This window comes from Salvelinus fontinalis, chromosome 24 (assembly GCF_029448725.1).
Source record: "Salvelinus fontinalis isolate EN_2023a chromosome 24, ASM2944872v1, whole genome shotgun sequence".
NCBI classification, from domain to species: Eukaryota; Metazoa; Chordata; class Actinopteri; order Salmoniformes; family Salmonidae; genus Salvelinus; species Salvelinus fontinalis.
Window position 1 is genome coordinate 4683293 of NC_074688.1, and position 24484 is coordinate 4707776.

At 44.9% G+C, this 24484-nt stretch overlaps 1 protein-coding gene across 1 annotated transcript in view; it reads left to right on the forward strand.

The window, feature by feature from the left end:
• Positions 1–330: 330 nt before the first annotated feature.
• Positions 331–24484, forward strand: part of LOC129821801 (glutamate receptor ionotropic, kainate 4-like) — a 451716-nt gene continuing 427562 nt past the window's right edge. The window contains 1 exon segment of the mRNA XM_055879464.1: positions 331–1217. The gene's annotated coding sequence lies outside the window, so the exon portion shown is untranslated.

Sequence of the window (24484 nt, forward strand, 5' to 3'; positions counted from 1 at the left end):
AACATAACCTTAACATGTTGTACAAAACATTCAAAACAGCTAATGTTTCCAGAAAGTTATATAATTATTTTCAGATAGCCTATAATTTCCATTCTCATAATGATAATAAAACCTCCCAGGTAAACTTTCAGGGAACAATAGTTAAACATTTTCAGAACCTCCCTGCTACCTAAACAGGCTACATTTTGACTGATGTTCTCAGAACGTTTAAAAAACATTCCGTTTTGCCAGTCAGGAAACGCATGGCTTCCTTCGTTCCCAGAACTAATGGGAAACCAAAAACGTACGTTCTCACAACTTCCAAGGAACCAAATGTGCTCGCTGGGATTGTACTCCATAGGCTGTATAGTGATGCACCTGTAAACTCACTGCACAGAAACAAGTGCTGGTTCCTTTAACATTGGATGTACTGTAGTAAGGCACCAAAAGCTAGTGTGAGGGGGACTTCACTTCACAGCGGCGTCTTTCTCCAGCATCGTTCCGGATGGCACTTGATGTCCAGTTGATTCTTAAAAACGAAATTTGAGATAGGTTATTCGGTAAATGCTTGATCTATATTTCGAGAGATTGAATTAACCGTTGACATTTGGATGCATTGCGTTCCGTACCCTCCCTGAAGCTCAAGCTGTGGTACAGCATTTTCAACTACGACCGGTCGGCCGCAGAAGCAAAGAGAAGGAGGGAGAGCTCTATTTTTTTTCTTGAGAATAAACTGAATGAGATAGGCTGAAATAAAGCCAAGCTACTTGTCCATTTCAAGGCAAGAAAGTACTCTAAGGAAACGACAATTGTTCACATTTGGAGGAATTGGACCACTCATTTTCTGCAAAGAAAAGTAGAGGATAATTTCCAACTATTTTGGATGCGGATATAAGAGAACGAATCAATGCCCCATTTAACTGGTACCGCAAGGATATACGGAAAGACGACCGATTTTTAAATTGTTATTGAGTGAGTAGCCTGGTCGATACGCGCATATAGCAGGTTATTTCTCCCTTATACCAGCGTGCAAGAGGCTACCCCATATGAAGGGCTACCCGCGAAAGCGCATTGCTATAGAAAACTGGGGATTGCATTGCACAAACTGCTGCCGTTTCTTTCCTTACCGCTAAATCCAACCGAGTCTACACCTGTTCCATAAGGAGAAAATGACAAAAGAGATATAAGGAGAAGCACTGCTAAAACAGCAAAAACGTCGATTGATGTTGAAGAGCCAGGTAAGAAAGTGTACAAGTCTACAATGACTGCTTGTGTACTGCTTTTCTGAGATAATAATTTTGAGGAATGGTAGGCTATTGACTTTCATTATGTATTGTTTACGGTTAATAGGGTTCATTGAGAATATAAGACCACATCATGTAATGTCCATAGCCTATGCAAGATGCCTTATCGGTCCCTCAAATGTGCCATGGGGTCTGCGTTGCGTCAATTGAATAACCTGATTTATCTGCCCCCCCTCATTCATTCATTCCCTATATATTTTTTTCTATCTCAATTATGGTGAATTAAGTTAATCAAATGTTTTCCTATAGGAATTGCCTCACACACCTATCCTCTCTGAAAAGTAAATTGTTGCATTTGTGCTTTTGTAATGTAACCTAAATGGGGTTTTAGTTAGGCTAAGCCTGTTTGAGGCATGAAGGCATATCATATCTATAGAGTTAAAAAAACAAACATCTAAGGAAAATTCCAGCCACAAAATTGGTTGGAAGACAAACTGTCTTTCTTTGGGATACAAGTGTCATTCAGGGCAGATTTCCATAGACAGGGCCGCCGTAGCCTTTTGGGGGCCCTAATCGAGATTTGGTTGGGGGCCCCACCTTGCTGGCCAAATTTTTTTTTGGCCAGTGGAGAACAAAAATGTTTTAAAATTGAATTTCCTGCAATTCTACACCTTTTGCCATGGGGCATAGAGAAAATGTTGCAGTTTTATTATAACTAACGTATAATTATAAGAACATTTTATAAGAACATTTGACTCATTTTGCCATAGGGTAGAGAGAAACATTAGCAATTTTTCAGCAAATGTTCTGGAATTTACACATTTTGCCATGGGGTGGAAAGACATTTTTGCAGTTTAAAAGCGAATCTCCTACAATTCTGCATATTTTGCCATGACTGGTGCCATGTTAATATGATATCTGAGTGAGAGTGACTAACAAAATCAACGGGGGCCCCCTGGAGGTCAGTGCTTGGGCAGTCATTTCCAGATGAGGTTTAGATAGCTAATTTACCAATCTAAAAATGATTGGTGACATGGGCTAATTGAGTGACTGTCAGTGCCCCCCCCCCCTTTCCAAAAAAGTAGCCCTGACCACAGATGGCATACATCTGATTAGGAAGCCTCACCTGTGACAGCCTCTATGCTCAGAACGTTCTGATGAATGTCAACTCCATCTGAGTTAGAATAATATATTAATTAGCTGGAGTAATTGATTGATTTGATTGGTATTCACTGATTCATTCATTGATTAGTTTATATTTTTGTGTTTTGCAGTTGCTGAGAGCCTCATACGGTATAAGACATTCCATTGCACATCTATTCCATCCACTTATCTGATGATTGAAGGTTTAGAATAAGGGAGACAAATATGTTGCAGGATATTGTCAATCAAATTAATCTGTTTGAATTGCTTGATTGACCTCCGACAGAGGTGTGTGTGTGTGTGTGTGTGTGTGTGTGTGCGTGTGTGTGTGTGTGTGTGTGTGTGTGTGTGTGTGTGTGTGTGTGTGTGTGTGTGTGAGAGAGAGAGAGAGGGCGAGAGTGGGTGCATGCTCAGGGGTGTTAGTTGGTGGTTTAGGAGGCTATTTGGCACCCCCTTGTGGACTACACACCTTTGTATACATACTCCTAATCCATTTCCAAAACCTTTTTTGCATTGGGATTTGGGGCGTACTTAAAGCCACTCAAGAGTTCTTACTTTCCCTCAAAGAGATACAATCATTTTCCTAACCACAACCACAATCCTGGATTTATCCTTGACTCACCAGCCACCATTTGATGAAATGTAGAGCAGGGTTTTCCAAACTAATTGTAGAGCAACTAGAGCCTACCAATTAGACATATTAGGGTTTGGTGTCGTACTACACTATTTCATGGCTTAAGACCTGCCTTCAGCCAGGGAAGAAAAGCCACATCTCTGAGTTCTGAAAATATGATATTTTTAAATTGAGATGGATCATCTACAACTGCCAGGATGTGTGTGTGTGTGTGTGTGTGTGTGTGTTCATGTGTGTGTGTGTTCATGTGTGTGTGTGTGTGTGTCTGCATGCGGTGTACTGGACGTGAGGCCCACACGGGGTGCCCATGACATTCCTCCCCAGCTATCTGGGATGATTGTGTTGAAGGTTAATTATCATCACCCACTCTCCCCTGAACAGTTAGGGACAGAGTGACAGTCACTAGTCCTTAACAAAGTCCCATTTCCTCTAAGTGGGCAGGGCCCAGCTCTATCGTGCTCAACATCTGTCTGAGTTCATTTAGCCAGCCATCCGCAGTCCCCTCTCTCTGGCAGCCTGCTGAAAACACACATGGACGTGCACCCACATGCAGGTGCACACACACACACACACGCAGGCACGTACACACACGCAGGCACGTGCGCACACATACAGGTATGCAACGCATGCAAACACACACACACACACACACACACACACACACACACACACACACACACACACACACACACACACACACACACACACACACACACACACACACACACACACACACACACACACACACACACAGTGTATGCATCCTGTATGCATTAAATATGGCCCTTTTTATCCAGAGATGATTTATCTATTTGCATAGCCGACACCTCCCATAGGTCACATTTATCATATTCATTCTGCCGGTTTGTTTGCTGTTGAATTTCAGGTGGAGTCATTTGCTCAAGGGTACACTAACAATGTCCCTCATGTGTTTGACACTGCATCTTAATGGCCCCGGGTCCAACTCTCTGACCACCATTTGTGCACTAGCGGAGACTCTCCAAGGTTGAATGGGGCATCCTTGGATAATCTGCATAAGCGTTCATTACCAAAGTGCTGCACACAGGAAATTGTTTTTGTGAAATATTCCCCAATAATTCCTCCGAGTATAACGATGTTAAGGTAAACAGCTACAGCCCCAAAATCCAAATGAAGTTTTTAGCTCTTCCTCTGCTGGATGACTGCCTGAGCAAACACCTGTGTGTTGTTGCAATATGTACCGGCTGACAGAAAAGTGAAGTAAGATGCATGATCTCATTGAATGCTTGATCAATTGATGGATTGGACACCGAGGCACAACTCCCTAGTGTAGTGAAGGTTAACAGGCCTGCTGCATCCATTGTTCACCATCTGATGGAAGGTGATCTCTACAGAATTGAGACAAGGACAATCATTCAAAACATTTAACTTCAAGGGCCACTTTCAAGGCATTTGACAATTCCGAAGATTACCCAGGGGACAAATTCAGCTTGAGGAGCTTATGACTCAGCTAATGGAAATGTGCTTTAAAACTTTGTCAGTCAGATAAATTCTGCGAACCTGTGTAGAGCCAAGAGTTTTTCCAGACCACATGACCTGACCAGTGAAAAACTTCAGGCCCTATAGTTGACCTGGTCAGGTCACATTGTCAGGAAAAACTCTGGGCCCTTTATACATGTGATAGAAATGTTATTAGGGAGGACATAAAAGGGAGTGTGAGTTTGTAGCAAATAGATCTTTCTGCTGCTGCATAATTACTTTTTGTTTCCAAAGCTCATTCCAATATTAGCAATTGGGACGGGCTGCTTCAGGCTTTGAAGAGATTTGAAATATTAATTCATTAACTTGCAATGATCTGAAAGCTGTGAGCGTGCTCTATGAAAGGATTCAGCCAGGATGACTGGCTTTCTAAGACGGCCCATAAAAGTCCATGTCAACCACTGATGACCGTGATAGATAGGAGCAGAATAGAGACTGCCAGCTGGGTCACTTGGGTCTCAGTCACACCTGTGGAACAATCGACTTAAACATGTTATATAGCCTAACTATGCTACGTTATAGTAACAAATATGTTACCATGGCTGGATCTCATCTTGTTGTTTCTGTGTTTCATATTTGCGACAGTCTTTACGCACATTACAATCTAACGTACACAGGTATGTCTTACAGTGTTTGCGCTTTAAAAGCTATGATCTATGAAATCAACGTCTGAAAGCGTTCACATGTGGGATCTGCTATGTTAAGATGCGAGACATATTGATCCTGTGTCCTGTAGCATTGAACTGGATAGCCAGTAGGCACCTCACCAAGACCTACTGAGCAGTGCATCACATTTCAAAGGCGTCCGATGCAAATTGGCTCTGATGTGGGCTCTCCTGAATCTTGGGCATTCGCACGAGGCATGTGGACGCTTTATTTCCCTATGGTGCATTGACGTAGACAAATGATCTGCGTTTGCCATAACCTCAACTTCAATACTATTCAGCAATGTGTTTTCATTTCCTCTGCAACCAATCAATAACATATTCAAGTTGCAAACTATTAAGGAATCATATTCTGCGGCACACAGACCTAATAATCTATAATTAACTTTTTATTTCAGAGGTTCAATTAATGTTCAATTAATATGGATCTCGTTTTTGACTGTGAAATATTGTAGTCGATTATGTCAGTGGTCTGAGGACTTCTCTGTCAGTCAGTCATACATATGTACATAATTCATAATAATACATCATATATGCTTTGCATGGACAGGAGTTTTCCCTGATCATGTGAACTGAGCAGGAACATCTCTTGGCCCATTTTATAGCCTTTAACTAACTAGGGATGATAGTTTTTTTCTTCATGCTCAAGAAAAACTCCTGGTCCTATGTAACCGATGTGAAATGGCTAGCTAGTTAGCGGGGCGCGCGCTAAAAGCGATTCAAATCGGTGACGTCACTCGCTCTGAGACCTTGAAGTAGTTGTTCCCCTTGGTCTGCGAGGGCCGCGGCTTTTGTGGAGCGATGGGTAACGATGCTTCGAGGGTGGCTGTTGTCGATGTGTGTAGAGGGTCCCTGGTTGGAGCCCAGGTAGGGGCGAGGAGAGGGACGGAAGCTATACTGTTACACCTAGTATGTCCAAGGCAGGTGTCTAGGATTGGTTTCCTTGTGGCAGTAGTTTTCTTTGTGAATATTTTAAAGAATCAAAAATATCAAAAAGGTACTTAGGAAGTGGGTGTGGCATGGCCCCCTGCCACTTTTTGGTCCAGAGAAAACCTTGCAAATTGGTGTGGTAGGGCCGTCTGTATGGCTGAATTTGAGAGTATTTTAGAGACCACCATCTTGGTGGTGTAGAGACATTTTTTTTTTCTTCCTGCAATTCTACAAAATCATGTAAAATAAATACTTTTAAATTCATTGTTTTGGCATTTAAAATTCTTCCTGACTGTCTAGATTTTATTTTGGTGATTGTTAGTTCTCAAATATTATATTATAAACACAAATATAGTTCATTATATTCTCTACCAGCTTATAGCTGGTTTTAGTTGTTTAAGTTGACACTGAAAGCATTTTAACATCCCGAAAAGTATTATTATTATTATTATTATTATATTGTCACGTTCCTGACCTATTTATGTTAGTTTGTTATGTGTGTTAGTTGGTCAGGACGTGAGGTTGGGTGGGCATTCTATGTTTTTTGTTTCTGTGTTGGTTTTGGTTTGCCTGGTATGGCTCTTAATTAGAGGCAGGTGTTTGGCGTTCCTCTAATTAAGAGTCATATTTAGGTAGGCGTTGTCACAGTGTTCGTTGTGGGTGATTGTCTTCCGTGTCTGTGTAATTGTTTGCACCATAAGGGACTGTTACGGTTTGTTCGGTTTGTGTAGTCTAATTGTCCTATTCGTGCGTTCTTCTTGTTTTATGTGAGTTCGTCGTATAGGTCTGTCTACACCGTTTGTTGTTTTTGTTAGTTTAGTCACTTTCGTGTTTTGTTAAATAAATTATGTTGTTAAACTCCACTGCGCCTTGGTTCGATCACTACTCCTCCTTTTCGGTAGAAGAGGAGGAGGACCGCCGTTACAGAATCACCCACCAAATCTCCAGAACCAAGCAGCGGAGTAAATGGAGTAAGGGACAGGAAAAGAAGGAGGAATGGACTTGGGACGATATATTGGACGGGAAAGGTTGCTACACATGGGAGGAGATCCTGGCTGGTAGGGATCGCCTCCCATGGGAACAGCTGGAGGCACTGAGGAGAGCAGAGGCTACCGGAGAGAGGAACCGGAGTTATGAGGGACCTCGTCTTGCACGGAAGCCCAAAAAGCCCGTGAGTAACACCCAAAAATTTCTTGGGGGGAGGCTAAGAGGTAGTGGGCCAAGGGCAGGTAGGAGACCTGCGCCCACTTCCCAGGCTTACCGTGGAGAGCGGGAGTACGGGCAGGCGCCGTGTTACGCAGTAGAGCGCACGGTGTCTCCTGTACGAGTGCATAGCCCAGTGCGGGTTATTCCACCTCCCCGCACTGGTAGGGCTAGAATGGGTATTGAGCCAGGTGTCATGAGGCCGGCTCAACGCGTCTGGTCTCCAGTGCGTCTCCTCGGGCCGGCATACATGGCACCTGCCTTACGCATGGTTTCCCCGGTTCGCCTACATAGCCCGGTGCAGGTTATTCCACCTCCCCGCACTGGTCGGGCAACCGGGAGCATTCAACCAGGTAAGGTTAGGCAGGCTCAATGCTCAAGAGAGCCAGTACGCCTCCACGGTCCGGTATTTCCGGTGCCTCCCCGCCCCAGCCTAGTACCTACAGTGCCTACACTACGCACTAGGCTACCAGTGCGTCTCCTGAGCCCAGTTCCTCCTCCACGCACTCTCCCTGTAGTGCGTGTATCCAGTTCGGTGCCTCCAGTTCCGGCACCACGCACTAAGCCTCCTGTGCGTCTCCAGAGCCCTGTCCACACTGTTTCTTCTCCCCCTACTAATCCTGATGTGCTTGTCCTCAGCCCGGTGTCACCAGTGCCGGTACCACGCACCAGGTATAGAGTGGGCTTTGAGAGTACAGTGTGCCCTGTCCCTGCTCCCCGCACTAGTATGAAGGTGCGTGTCCTTAGCCCGGTGCCTCCAGTTCCGGCACCACGCACCAGGTCTACAGTGCGCCTTATCCGGCCAGAGCCATCCGTCTCACCAGCGCCATCTGAGCCATCCGTCTCACCAGCGCCATCTGAGCCATCCGTCTCACCAGCGCCATCTGAGCCATCCGTCTCCCCAGCGCCATCTGAGCCATCCGTCTCCCCAGCGCCGTCTGAGCCATCCGTCTGCAATGAGCCTGCAAAGCCGCCCGTCTGCCATGAGCCTGCAAAGCCGCCCGTCTGCCATGAGCCTACAGAGCCGCCCGCCAGACAGGAGCCGCTAGAGCCGCCCGCCAGACAGGAGCCGCTAGAGCCGCCCGCCAGACAGGAGCCGCTAGAGCCGCCCGCCAGACAGGAGCCGCTAGAGCCGCCCGACAGACAGGAGCCGCTAGAGCCGCCCGCCAGACAGGATCTGCCAGAGCCGCCAACCAGACAGGATCTGCCAGAGCCGCCAACTAGACAGGATCTGCCAGAGCCGCCAACTAGACAGGATCTGCCAGAGCCGCCAGCCAGCCATGAGCGTCGAGAGCCGTCAGCCTGCCATGAGCGTCGAGAGCCGTCAGCCAGCCATGAGCGTCGAGAGCCGTCAGCCAGCCATGAGCGTCGAGAGCCGTCAGCCTGCCATGAGCGTCGAGAGCCGTCAGCCTGCCATGAGCGTCGAGAGCCGTCAGCCTGCCATGAGCGTCGAGAGCCGTCAGCCAGCCATGAGCGTCGAGAGCCGTCAGCCTGCCATGAGCGTCCAGATTCGTCAGTCAGCCAGGAGCTGCCCTTCAGCCAGAAATGGCTATATACCCAGAACTGCCCCTCAGTCCAGAGCTGTCTCTCTGTCCGGAGCTGCCTTTCAGTCCGGAGTTGCCCCTCTATTATGATCTCCCTCTCTTTCTTGATCTACCTCTTTATTCTTATCTATCCCTCTGTCTTGATTTATTCCTCTGTCCCGGTGCTGTCCCTGTCATGGATGTTACAAAGAGGATTTTGTGGGATATGGGTGGACATTTTTAGGGGTAGATGGAGGTTGGGATTGACTATGGTGGGGTGGGGACCTCGCCCGGAGCCTGAGCCACCACCGTGGTTAGATGCCCACCCAGACCCTCCCCTAGACTTTGTGCTGGTGCGCCCGGAGTTCGCACCTTATGGGGGGGGTTATGTCACGTTCCTGACCTATTTATGTTAGTTTGTTATGTGTGTTAGTTGGTCAGGACGTGAGGTTGGGTGGGCATTCTATGTTTTTTGTTTCTGTGTTGGTTTTGGTTTGCCTGGTATGGCTCTTAATTAGAGGCAGGTGTTTGGCGTTCCTCTAATTAAGAGTCATATTTAGGTAGGCGTTGTCACAGTGTTCGTTGTGGGTGATTGTCTTCCGTGTCTGTGTAATTGTTTGCACCATAAGGGACTGTTACGGTTTGTTCGGTTTGTGTAGTCTAATTGTCCTATTCGTGCGTTCTTCTTGTTTTATGTGAGTTCGTCGTATAGGTCTGTCTACACCGTTTGTTGTTTTTGTTAGTTTAGTCACTTTCGTGTTTTGTTAAATAAATTATGTCGTTAAACTCCACTGCGCCTTGGTTCGATCACTACTCCTCCTTTTCGGTAGAAGAGGAGGAGGACCGCCGTTACATATATATATTTGTTTTTTATCTATGATTTTTTTTACACTGTTTGGACTTAGTTGGCATGAAAAAACGCGTAGGATTTCAATGACAGAAAAATCCCTGATTTGTAACTTGTTGCCATGAACTAATGGGGCAGTTTAAAGATCTACCATCCACTCAAAAGAGTCAGTTTTACATGTGAAAATAATGCATGAATAGAGATCTATAAATGGCTCTGATTTGACTATAGATGCATAGTTTATTTTCTGGACACAATACAGCAAGCGCTTACTTTGCACCTTATGTTGGGGATATACTGTATGTTAGTTTCCCCTATAGATAGAAGGATGAAAGAGGAAAGATAGAGCCCTGCACGGGAATACATTTTAAGCCCGAGCCCTACCCATGTCTGCAACGTTCAGTCCCTACAGTCCCTACACTACCCAGGCCCGAATGCTTCTGCCAAATGTGAGGCCCGGCCCTTCCCGAAACTCTAAATCAGAAAGAACTTCCTCCGTTAGTAAATCCATTAACTGCTCCTGTACGTCTGTCACTCGATCGCTCTGCCAGATATATTAGAGAAAAGAGGAGGTAGGAATCCCATTGGGCAATGAATGTAGGAACGTATAACGCCCCACCCAGCAGACTGTTGACCAATCACGTTCATGTTGTCATGCTGCGTCACGCGGTTGCTAAGCTAATCATCACGCAATCCCGTCTCAAAGTCCGCGTATGAGTCGAGACACGTGCGTATTTTCCTCAAAAGAACACCACATGACCAAAAGTATGTGGACACCTGCTCGTCAAACATCTCATTCCAAAATCATGGGCATTAATATTGAGTTCGTCCCCCTTTGCTGCTATAACAGCCTCCACTTTTCTGGGAAGGCTTTCTACTAAATGTTGGAACATTTCTGCGGGGAATTGCCTCCATTCATCCACAAGAGCATTTGTGAATTCAGGCACTGATGCTGGGCTATTAGGCCTGGCTCACAGTCGGCGTTCCAATTCATCCCAAAGGTGTTCGATGGGGTTGAGGCCAGGGTTCTGTGCAGGGCCCTGATCTCAAACAGTACGGAGAGAGTCTACGGATGAGACCCCAAAAAGTACAGTCGAGTGCTCAAAACAAACCTCCGACTCAGACGTTGCAAGAGGTGTGCCGCGGCACACGACGATGGAAGGAGATAACAGCTGCCGTTACAATTTACATCTGCAAAGACATGGCCCCAATTTACACGACCGAGAAACGGGGGATTCGTGAGTTGGTGCTAACACTCCACCCAAGGTACCAAATGCAAATTGATATGTGACATGTATTAATGCTAAAATAACATGCAAAACAGGCAAGCCCCCCCCCCCAATAATATATTTTAGCACTATATTTATTTTCTTTGCAACTATAGTTGAAGTGTTTTCTATTTACCATTTTAGATTTTATACATTCGTATTTTATATTTTGTTACATGCTTAATTGACAATTTGCACAAGTTCTAAAGAAAATAAATAATCAAATATGAGTAATGACCTTTTTATTTGTTGAGTATAATTCAAAATCTACTAAGAAATAGGCCTTTTTATTTTATATAAACTATTTATACATTTAATTTAAAGAAAATGTGGTATATCGTGATATGTATCGTTATTGGGATATGAAATTACCTATATTGGGATATGAGATTTGGCCATATCGCCCAGCCCTAGTTGGAAGCACAGAATCATCTAGAATGTCATTGTACGTCTTTAGTGTTAAGATTTCCCTTCACTGGAACTAAGGGGCCTAGGCCGAACCACGAAAAACAGCCCCAGACCATTATTCCTCCTCCACCAAACTGTACAGTTGGCACAATGCGTTTGGGCAGGTAGCGTTCTGGCATCTTCCAATCCCCGATTTGTCCGTCGGACTGCCAGATGGCGAAATGTGATTCATCACTCCAGAGAACATGTTTCCACTGCTCCAGAGTCCAATGGCGGTGAGCTTTACACAACTCCAGCCGACGCTTGGCATTGCACATGGTGATCTTAGGATTTTGTGGGGCTGTTCGGCCATGGAAACCCATTTCATGAAGCTCTCGACAAACAGTTATTGTGCTGACGTTGCTTCAAGAGGTAGTTTGGAACTCGTTAGTGAGTGTTGCAACTGAGGCAGAGGATTTTTGCTCACTACGCGCTTCAGCACTGGGTGGTCCCGTTCTGTGTGGCCTACCACTTCGCAGCTGAGCCGTTGTTGCTCCTAGACGTTTCCACTTCACAATAACAGCATTTACAGTTGACTGGGGTAGCTTTAGCAGGGCAGAAATTTGACGAACTGACTTGTTGGAAAGGTGGCATCCTATGACGGTGCAAGGTTGAAAGTCACTGAGCTCTTTAATACAGGCCATTCTACTGCCAATGTTTGTCTATGGAGATTACATCGCTATGTGCTCGATTTTATACACTTGTCAGCAACGGGTGTGGTTGAAAAAGTAGTGTACATAATGTCATGATTCCAAAGCTATACAATATTACAGATAGCAAGTTAATTATCTCACATCTTGGAAAATATTTGTTTTGTTGTACTTCTTGTTGACGAAATTCATGCTAATGTTGAGTTTTTTAGCTAGCACCAATTGCCACCCATTCACTCCTTGAAGGAGAGCTCTCCTTGTCCCAGAATCGCCCAGAATGCACTGCGCTGCCCATTGGCTTAGAATGGACAACGTACACAATGGGTGTTAATACGATTCCAGTGGAGTTTCCCGTCTCCTCAAAAGTATCTCCGGCTCTGCTCAATAAATGAGCTCTTAGCTACTTTTGTTCATTCTAAACTCTGACAAAACTCAAGTAACATTATAATAAAACAATTATAATACAAATAATTATATTTAATGAGGTTTAATCACCTCTGACACCATGTTATGATCTTAGTCAGATATGACTGTACTGTGCAGCAGAGCATGAGCAAATGGCTTAGCTTCAAAATGTTAGTGATCAATTTAGTGATACCCGAGCCTTACCTGTACCCTAGTTATTGATGAAGAAACGGACCCTACCCGGCCCTAACCCCGATGTACAACGTCGGGGCCCGTCAGACTCGAGCCGGGTATCAGAGCTCTAGAAAGACAGCAATCTTTTTAGAATGACCTGTACAGTCTTCTAGTCAACTCTGGGGATCAGTTTAAGCAGCACTTGAATACAGCTTTTAGTGCCTTTGTTTACTTCTTGGGAGAACTAGGTGACTGTATAAGAAATACACATCAATTGAACGGTTCTCTTTCTTTAAAACAGACCTTTCACTTTATATTCCGGCTGCCACTGCCAGGACTGTGTCTTTTGATACTTGGAGCTAGTGGCTCAACGGTGTTACAGAGATACGGGGCCTTCTGCAGACTGCAGTGTGTTCAAGCAATTAAAAAATAAAGAAAAGAAACAAGTTAACACAGCTCTAGCTCTGTATGGTCACCCAGTGTGAAATTAGACATCCTGAATATTCATATCATATCAAGAAAATACAGTAAGCACCACTGTCGACCCTACTCGGCACAATCAGGCACAGACAAAAGACACGCACACACACACACACACACTATGAACTTGAATGTTCATATATCTAAAGAAATACCCCAAAGCCCTGTGTCAATGTACAGTGAACTTCAAAGCCTCGACTCTTTAATTGATCATGAAAGGGAAAGGGAACATTGCTAGCATTATCAGTTGCGGCATGCCGATGATTTATCTTGTTATAATTTGACTCCCAGCAAAATGTCTCCACTGTACATCTTCATGTGATGATTTGGGCTGTGAATAGTGGATGGAGGAGCAATCTTGGTCCATATATGTGAGTTGTTTGAGTTATCCGTTATGAATATTGTTCATACCAATGGACGGCAAACCTCCATCTGAGCTTCTGAATCGAAGGTTGTGGTAGTAGTTTATTGCTGCAATACTAATTTCTCCTGTTGGGCGGTCTTGAACATGGAAAGGATTGATTATTGGTACACCACTGTTAAATCTTTGGTTCTGAAATAGCCCAGAGTGCCTCTCACTCACATCACTTTGATTTGTGAATCTGCATTCCCCCCCCCCCCCCCCCCTCAAACATCAATACTCTCTCTCCCTCTGAATCATATCCAAATAGATTTTTTTTTATACTCCTCCAAGGAATTCAGGACTTGAATGTACCCCATTGTCGATGACTGACACAGAGACCCCATTGGTGTGACATAAGAAGTGTGCCTATGTGCGTGTTGTAGTTAGTACGTTATACATGTGGAGGGAATCTATATGTCACCAGTCTCACACACCGCCTGGGGATGAGGGTAGGTTACCCTGGCCTCCAGTGAGCAATCCATAGCGAACAAATTGGACACCCTTTCTCATGTAGCTTCTAACAATTAGTGTGATTTTGTTTGGTGATGTTTCTTGTTTATTTCGATTCCCATTAACTTTTGCAGAAGCAGCTGCGACTCTTCCTGGGGTCCACACAAAACACAAAGCACGACAAGTAACAAAAAACGGATAGACAAGAACAGTCACACACATTTCAAATACAACGTGTGAGGGTGAGTGAGGCGTTCTTTCATTTGGGTCTGGAAGTAGCTAGCTAGCAAGCTAGACAATTTTAGCCAGTTAGAGTGCTTGGTTGGGACAAGCATGCATTGGCAGGGAAGCTGCAGAAGGACGAGGAGGCTACAATTCCCCATCGTTTATCAGTGCAATTTTGACGGCCAGCTAGGGAAAAAGTTTGAGAGGGTTTATCTAATGTTCCTTTGTTATATTTTAGCTCATCTTGCTCTGGATATCATTAGTTGTTGATCTTGTTGATGTGCATAACTGAGGGAGAGAGAGTCTACCTTTCCATGGTTGTTTGATCAATAGGACTGTAAAGTTCCCAAATGTAAGTGGACTCCCGTGGTGTTTACGTCTTTGCAGAAATCCATTCAGGTGTATTTTTGGGCTTTTGGCGAATGCCTTCTAATGCTCTAAAGTCACGCTGTTACTACTGCCTGTAAACACACAGTCCAGTTCAAAGTGAATGACAGCAGGCCCGTGTGGCAAATGGCTTGTTTGTATAAAGACCTACTGTAGCTCTGATTGGCTATGGCGCACCGGTCTGTGTAGACTCCGGTCCTGGACAAGACAGATGTTTTTATTCTCGGTTTTATTTAGTGCAGTGTCTATTACTTTTCCGAACACATGGTCGCTTTCCCACTCTACATTGCTATAGCATTTTCACAAACGCTTTACTATACGTAATTTCAAAACATACTAAGAATTTATGAAAATGGGAAAATTACCATGTCTAAGTAGTCGCTTGTAAGACAATGTTTAAAAAAGTGTAATATTCTTCCTGGGGGTGTATAAACAGATTTGAAAAAGATGTCATATTGCTGAAATGCTGTTAGTTCCACTTTAAATGCAACAGTGTTTCACACACACAAGTTATTTCCATAGAGAAACAGCAATAAACAGCAAGCGCTGCAATAAAAAAACACATTTCCACTCACCAGATGATGATCATTTGAAACTTAACCTGTTGTTGAAAGTTATTCGTGAAAAGGGAGAAGCCAACAAATTAGCGACAACATGCTCTTTGATAACACCTGCTGCAAACTAAGCCGACAACGAAAGCAAGCTAGCTAGGTCGACTGCGGGAAATCTACTGCTCCCTATTGCGCAGGGAGCTGTTGGCAACAGAAGTTTCCATATGTTTTTGTAAAAACAGTCCCACCCATTAAGTCAAAATGTGATTTGTTGATTCCACTGTCACTCAAAAATATTGCTCTAATACAGCTGAATGGCAGATGCCTTAAGCTAACTTCTGATGGCCTAGTCAATGGCTGACTTAGCGTAATTTAGCTAGATTATCTCCCCAGAACAGCAAAAAAGAACAGCAAAAAATCCTGATTGGATCTTTTTTTCTCTTCAGTGTTTCTCTTGTTCTGAAATATGAACAGTGAAATACTGGACATGATTTGACAGAATGACAATCATGGTCTTGAATTGGACTCGTACTTTTCTGGTCTTGACTCGGTCTCGGACCCCTTGTCCCCCTCCGGTCTTGGTCTTGACTCACACTCGATTTGCCCCGGTCGTGGTCTTGAATCCTTCTCGCTTTAGGTGGTGTCGAACACAACACTGCCCCTCACAGTCCCCGCCATTCCATGAGATCTTGTTGCTGCTTCCAAGCATGGCACACCACACCTAACATGCTCCTCCTCTTCCACCCCTGCAGTGGTCTCCAACCAATCAACCCGTTGTCCAACACAATCGCTGAGTCTCGCTACACTCTGTTTTAGTTCACCGCTTCTTTGATTAACTAATGTTATATTCATCCATGCGTAAATGTGGGGCTGCTACTGGACCCATCCCTGTTGCTCCTATCCTGGTTGATTTGAGCTGGCTCTGTGTCTGAAATGAGAGCCTGAGCCTTTCAGTGCTGTGGGCTTTTGCAGTTTCCATGGCTCCTCACCAAGGACCAGGATTGGAGACCTCTGCTATAACACCAGCGACCACTTTCCCCTGCTCCTCGTCTCCTCCTTCACATCAGTGGCATCTACCAATCTGCCTGCTTAGCTTTTCCCATACCCCCTCAATTCCATACCCAGGGCTTAACATGTCAAACCTAGGGATCTCTGGAGAGACCCCTTAATGTGTAGCGTAGCGGTAGTGAGTGATTGTCGGGCCGTTCTAATTGGACAGGCCGGTCGTGAGACGGCCGGGCGGCAGGTAGCCTAGTGGGGGCGGCAGGTAGCCTAGTGGTTCGAGTGTTGGGCCAGTAACCGAAAGGTTGCTAGATCGAATCCCCGAGCTGACAAGGTAGAAATCTGTTGTTCTGCCTCTGAACAAGGCAGTTAACCCACTGTTCCTAGGCCATCATTGTGAATGAGAATTTTGTCTTAACTGACTTGCCTAGTTAATTAAAGGTTACATTTTTTTTAAACACGCCAGAGCTCAGGTTTGATTGACAGGGAGCAAGAGGAGATCCCGTGTGGAGAAGCTGGAGTGCCCGGTGCCACTTTTTAATCATGTCGTAGAGCAGTGCCGATAAGAGATGTTCCGCCATTATGGTTTAAGGAGTACGTCCTTGCACCGGGCCATGGGATTTCTCTTCCCCTCCGTCAGAGGGAATGACAACATCAGTATTCATTCCACAGCAACGGGGATGTGGTGGGGCGGGGGTAGGGAGTGGAGAATGTTGGGAGCCAGGAACTTACCATGTCATGGTATTAATTTCTGCTTTTTAACTAAGGTCTCTGATGTGTGGCAATTTCATTACGAGTTTCAGTAGTAGCACAATATGTTGCATTGGCCGGGAATACTTGAAATTCCTTTGTAATAATGTGTCCGTCTTTACCTTGTCACATTTGGTGGCAGTAGTGGGATCTAGTACCCCTCGCAGTACGGGGTGGTGCGGTGACATTCTGCCGAGCAGTCAAATCCTCATTGGGTAATGTCTGAGGTCATCAGAGGACTATTGGAGATAAAACCTATATTTCCCATATCTAGTTGAAGTGTGAGCGGAAGTGGACCCGTTCTCAACCTACTTGAATAAACGTTGTGACAGGAATTCCATCTCCTCGACCAGTCATGCTCTGTCATCACTCAGTAACTCAGTGGCGCTTTGGCTGGCAATGTGCCGCACTGAGAGAGATTATCTACTCAGCTCGACAGACCCTGGACCCTAGATTACTGCTCGGCACTTGGCCTTTCCCGGTTCCCTTCAAGAAGGACAAGGACAAGTAAAATGTATTCCCGATTTTTACGTCCTTTTCACACCACCTCTAATGACATGTTTGCCACTAAAGTGGCGAGGAGAAATGTAATCTTTTAGTCTGCTTTTCCATTCTGGCATGTAGCGTTGTTTCTACATTCTCACCCTCCCGGGTCTGAAGTGGTATACTCCATAGACATCATCTCCGTAATTAAGGCAAACATAGGGTGAGGTAGAGAATAAATCAGTGGATTGACTGTCTATAATTAATGGTAATCTCAGTGTGTGTGATACAGAATACGACTCTTTAGTATTTGTAGTCTTTGCCACGGCTCCACAAGCTCTACACAACGAAGGCTTGAATGAGAATCGTTCGTTAGATCCCTTTCTTTTTAAAAAATCTTTTCAAGTGTGTCATTTATGAACGCATGGATAGTTTTTCTATATAGCTTACAGTATTTCATTAAGAATACTGATGCATGAAAGGCAATACTTTACATACTTGTTAGCTCAGCAGCTAATGGTGTCTCTCATTGGCAGTCAGTGCTATATGTGGGACATACATTATGTAGTACATCACACAATGTAAAACAGTGGTGAGATAATTGGATTAGTTCTGTGAATTATACATTTGAAGTCTCGTTTCTCGAACCAGAACATCTTGGAGGAAGGTGATAGGATTCCATTTTTTGCCTTTTTTACAATCCTTCTAAATTGAAATCTGAAACTTCCAGAGAACAAAATGTCCACAGGTGCAAATCAGGAGAAGGTGCTTATGCGGTCCTGAAGCACAGCTGAAGTACACTTTGAAATGTCAAAGCTTTTGTTTTATGTATTCCACAGGTGTGCCTTACCTTGACGCATCTGACTGATTTGCTCTGCCAACTTCGAATTAGGAATAATCCTTTTCATTTGAGTCAGAAATGTATTTGTGTGTTGTTGTGTACATGATCTGTAATCACCACTAACTTGTTTTTCTAATGAAGTATCTGAGCCACACATGCACTAGTATTTGTTTAGAAGCCGAACAACAAGTTTTCCCCATTTAAAATTAAATATCTGATCATAGAAAATCACATGGGAACAAAATCAACAACCAGAACAACTCAAACAGAGATAAAGGAAAGCATCAATAAAACAACTGACATTGCCAACAACACCCCCCTCATTCTCAGTCCTTACCTGTCCATCAAATCAGCTCCTTAAAATGGAGTGCTGCCAGCCAGACACTGGTGGCTTAATTTGCTGATTTAGCTCCTGTGCATGGATGAGAGATTGTTCATTTTCCCTGAGACAAGGCCCCAGTAGCCCATCCCAGCCCCAAGTCTCTTTTGTTTGCCGTAACGGCCCTATCTGTGTGCATAGTTGGTTATTTACTGTTTGAGTTTGGGCTGAGAGAAGAGTCATCGAGGCAGAGTGTGTGAGGGGGAATCAGCAGGAGGACACACGCTACAGAGATAAGCAGGCATCTGTTCTGTTCTGTACTCAGTCAGGACTCTCACCGGAGTCGAGGAACTGCAGCAGCCCTTCTACTCACTCGGCTTCATGCCTCACCGAGTCCATTTTTCTCAGGCTTCGTGTCATTCACTGACGCTAGAAGTGTCCTCAAACCCCTGCGACGTGCCTACCTGCATGTTTTACTATCTATTGTCTTACACACTTGGAAATGTTACTATCTGAGGCCCTTTGAGACAAGAGTCGAGAGGAGCGCCATGGTAAATCAAGATGGATTCATTCATTTCGAGGGGGGCACCGAGGAAGCCTATGAAGATTGGCAGTTTTTTGTCATCCTTGGCCGAACCCGCTTAGATATTATTCTGATGATGTCAGATTTACTGTCCATTTTCCCTGGATGGAGTGAGCCAGAGATGGACCTGCTGCCTGCCAGCCAAGTGATGGTGATGATGGTGTGGGTGGCTTCATGGGTGGCTTTGCTGTCAGCCATTGTCTTCTGACAGGTAGCATCACTCCTACGCAGTGCCGGTCCCTCGATTTAAGTGTAGAAGAAAGTCTGATGTAAAACGTACTGTACCAGTCAAAAGTTTGGACACACCTACTCATTCAAGGGTTTTTCTTTATTTTTTTTATTATTTTCTACATTGTAGGATAATAATCAAAACTATGAAATAACACATATGGAATCATGTAGTAACTAAAACAAAGTGTTAAACAAAGCAAAATATATTTTAGATTTTAGATTCTTCAAAGTAGCCACCCAATGCCTCGATGACAGCTTTGCACACTCTTGGCATTCTCTCAACCAGCTTCACCTGGAATGCTTTTCCAACTTTGTCTTGAAGGATTTTCCACATATGCTGAGCACTTGTTGGCAGCTTTTCCTTCACTCTGGAGTCCAACTCATCCCAAACTATCTCAATTGGGGGTTGAGGTCGGGTGATTGTGGAGGCCAGGTCATCTGATGCAGCACCTCATCACTCTCCTTCTTGGTCAAATAGCCCTTACACAGCCTGGAGGTGTGTTTTGGGTCATTGTCCTGTTGAAAAACAAATGATAGTCCAAATAAGCGCAAACCAGATGGGATGGCGTATCGCTGCAGAATTCTCTGGCAGCCATGCTGGTTAAGTGTGCCTTGAATTCTAAATAAATCACTGACAGTGTCACCAGCAAAGCACCCCCACACCATCACACCTCCTACTCCATGCTTCACGGTGGGAACCACACATGCAGAGATCATCCGTTCAACTACTCTGCGTCTCACAAAGACACGGCAGTTGGAGCCAAAAATCTAAAATCAGACCAAAGGACAGATCTCCACCGGTCTAATGTCTGTTGCTTGTGTTTCTTGGCCCAAGCAAGTCTCTTCTTATTACTGGTGTCTTTTAGTAGTGGTTTCTTTGCAGCTATTTGACCATGAAGGCCTGATTCACGCAGTCTCCGCTGAACAGTTGATGTTGAGATGCGTCTGTTACTTGAACTCTGTGAAGCATTTATTTGGGCTGCAATTTCTGAGGCTGATAACTCTAATGAACTTATCCTCTGCAGCAGAGGTAACGCTGGGTTTTTCCTGTGGTGGTCCTCGTGAGAGCCAGTTCCATCATTGCGCTTGATGGTTTTTGCGACTGCACTTGAAGAAATGTTCAAAGTTCTTGACATTTTCCGGATTGCCTGACCTTCATGTCTTAAAGTAATGATGGGCTGTCGTTTCTCTTTGCTTATTTGAGCTGTTCTTGCCATAATATGGACCAAATAGGACTATCTACTGTATACCACCCCTACCTTGTCACGACACAACTGATTGGCTGAAACGCATTTAGATGGAAAGAAATTCCACAAATAAACTTTTAAGAAGGAACACCTGTTAATTGAAATGCATTCCAGGTGACTACCTCATGAAGCTGGTTGAGAGAATGTCAAGAGTGTGCAAAGCTGTCATCAAGGCATTGGGTGGCTACTTTGAAGTATCTCAAATATAAAATCTATTTTGATTTGTTTTAACACTTTTTTGGTTACCACATGATTCCATATGTGTCATTTCATAGTTTTGATCTCTTCACTATTAATCTACAATGTCAAAAATAGTAAAAATAAAGAAAAAACCTTGAATGAGTAGGTGTGTCCAAACTTTTGACTGATACTGTCAGTCTGACATCAGTCTTGTCTGACGTAAGAGAATGTTGTCATCCTGCACCCGCCCACTCCACCCTAACAAACCGTGGACAGGTATCCGACCATGGACGCCACCACTGTCAGTCAGCTTCTCCAGGCCCACTGAGCAATTGATGCGTCCCAGGTCCCTTCCATTTTGCCCAAAGTATGCATTTCTCTTGCACACTTCTTATCGTGGATTTAACAATGGTGGAAATTGTCTCTAACCAATGCTTACACCAATCCAATGCTTTTAAATCCATGATGGGGAGTGTGCGAGTGCACACTTCGAAAGAAGGGCAGATCATTGTGACACAATCACTGTCTGTTGGGGGCCCTCTGGTGTACGATGGCACCGAAAGAACATGGCTGACGTTTTACATTCTCCCAACCAATTGTGCTATTTTGTTATTCTTTTTGCGTATTGTGTAACTTATTTTTTTACTTATTGTATACGTAATGTTGCTGCTACCGTCTCTTATGACCGAAAATAACTTCTGGACATCAGAAAAGCGATTACTCACCGCGGAATGGAAGACACTTTTTCCTTTAACGAGTCCGACGAGAAGGATATCCTGTTTTCACTGGAACAGGCCCAGATCCACACCTTTTGTGTGAAGAAAAGACGCCGGAAAAGGAGACACCGATCAGGGATCCTTCTGAGAATCCGGAGGCGAGCGAGTAAACTCCCAATGCCTTCCATTCTTCTTGCTAACATGCAATCATTGGAAAATAAAATTGATGACCTACTATTAAGATTATCCTACCAACGGGACATTAAAAACTGTCAAATCTTATGTTTCACCGAGACGTGGCTGAACGAAGATATGGACAATATAGAGCTAGCGGGATTTTCCATGCACCGGCAGAACGGAGACGCTGTTACCTCTGCTAAGACGAGGGGTGGGGGTGTGTGTCTCTTTGTCAATAACAGCTGGTGCGCAATGTCTAATATTAAAGAAGTCTCGAGGGATTGCTCGCCTGAGGTAGAGTACCTTATGATAAGCTGCAGACCACATTACCTGCCAAGAGAGTCTTATCTGTATTCGTAGCCGTCTATTTACCACCACAAAACAAAGCTGGCACTAAGACCACTCTCAACCAACTCTATAAGTCCGTAAGCAAAGAAGAAAATGCTCACCCAGAGGCGGTGCTCCTAGTGGCCGGGGACTTTAATGCAGGCAAACTTAAATCAGTTTTTCCACATTTTTACCAGCATGTCATATGTGCAACCAGGGGGAAAAAATCCTAGATAATTCTATCCTCCTGATTCCTGCTTACAAGCAAAACTAAAGTAGTGACTCGCTCAATACGGAAGTGGTCAGATGACGCGGATGCTACACTACAGGACTGTTTTGCTAGCACAGACTGGAATATGTTCCGGGATTCATCCAATGGCATTGAGGAATAAACCACCTCAGTCATCGGCTTCATCAATAAGTGCATCAATAACGTCATCCCGACAGTGACTGTACGTACATATCCCAACCAGAAGCCATGGATTGTAGGCAACATCCGCATCGAGCTAAAAGCTAGCGATGCCGCTTCCAAGGAGCGGGAGACTAATACAGACGCTTATAAGAAATCCCAATATGCCCTCAGAAGAACCATGAAACAAGCAAAGCGTCAATACAGGATTAAGATTGAATCCTACTACACCGGCTCTGACGCTCGTCGGATGTGGCAGGGCTTGAAAACTATTACGGACTACAAAGGGAAACCCAGACGCGAGCTGCCAAGAGACGCGATCCTACCAGACGAGCTAAATGCCTTTTATGCTCGCTTTGAGGCAAGCAACACTGAAGCATGCACGAGAGCACCAGCTGTTCTAGATGACTGTGTGATAATGCTCTCGGTAGCCGATTTGAACAAAACCTTTAAACAGGTCAACATTCACAAAGCCGCTGGGCCAGACGGATTACCAGGACGTATACTCAAAGCATGCGCGGACCAACTCTCAAGTGTCTTCACTGACATTTTCAACCTCTCCCTGACCGAGTCTGTAATACCTACATGTTTCAAGCAGACCACCATAGTCCATGTGCCCAGGGAAGCGAAGGTAACCTGCCTAAATGATTACCGCCCTGTGGTAATTGCTTTGAAAGGCTGGTCATGGCTCACATCAACATCATCCTCCCGGACACCCTAGACCTACTCCAATTTGCATACCGCCCCAACAGATCCATAGATGACGCAATCTCAATCGCACTCCACACTGCCCTTTCTCACCTGAACGCTGTTCATTGACTACAGCTCAGCATTCAACACCATAGTGCCCACGAAGCTCATCACTAAGCTAAGGGGACTCTGGGACTAAACACCTCCCTCTGCAACTGGATCCTGGACTTCCGGACGGGCCACCCCCAGGTGGTAAGAGTAGGCAAAAACCCATCTGCCACGCTGATCCTTAACACTGGGCCCCTCAGGGGTGTGTACTTAGTCCCCTCCTGTATTCCCTGTTCACCCACGACTGCGTGGCCAAACACGACTCCAACACCATCATTAAGTGTGCTGACGACACACCAGTGGTAAGCCTGATCACCGACAACGATGAGACGGCCTATTGGGAGGAGGTCAGAGAACTGGCAATGTGGTGCCTTGACAATAACCTCTCCCTCAACGTGAGCAAGACAAAGGAGCTGATCCTGGAGAGCCAAACAGGCCCCCATTGACAGCGATGGGGCTGTAGTGGAGCAGGTTGAGAGTTTCAAGTTCTTTGGTGTCCACATTACCAACGAACTATCATGGTCGAAAGAGGAGGAAGGGAAGCGCTACTAAGGTACACAATGGTAGATAGAAGGTGCTCTTTGGTAAAAGGGGTAAATTGGTCATCAAAAAGAAAGGAGGACCAAGGCACTCTTTATATAACTAATTAAAATGCCTTTATTAGTATGTTCAATAGAAACAACGTTTTTTAAAAACCGACACGTTTCGGGTGCATGGCCTTCGTCAGGGAGTACCAAAAAAAATAACTATCATGGTCCAAACATACCAAGACAGTTGTGAAGAGGGCATGACAACACCTTTTCCCCCTCAGGAGACTGAAAAGATTTGCCATGGGTCCCCAGATCCTCAAAAAGTCCTACAGCTGCACCATCGAGAGCATCCTGACCGGTTGCATCACCGCCTGGTATGGCAACTGCTCGGCATCCGACCGCAAGGCGCTACAGAGGGTAGTGCGAACGGTCCAGTACATCACTGGGGCCAAGCTTCCTTCCATCCAGGACCTATATACTAGGTGTCAGAGGAAAGACCATAAAATTGTCAGACTCCAGTCACCCAAGTTATAGATTGTTTTCTCTGCTACCGCACGGCAAGCGATACCGGAGCGCCAAGTTTAGGACCAATAGGCTCCTCAACAGCTTCTACCCCCAAGCCAAGACTGCTGTACAATTAATAAAAATCCGGACAATTTACATTGACCCCCCTTTTGTACACTGCTGCTACTCGCTGTTTGTTATCTATGCATAGTCACTTTATCCCCACCTACATGTACAGATTACCTCAACTAACCTGTACTT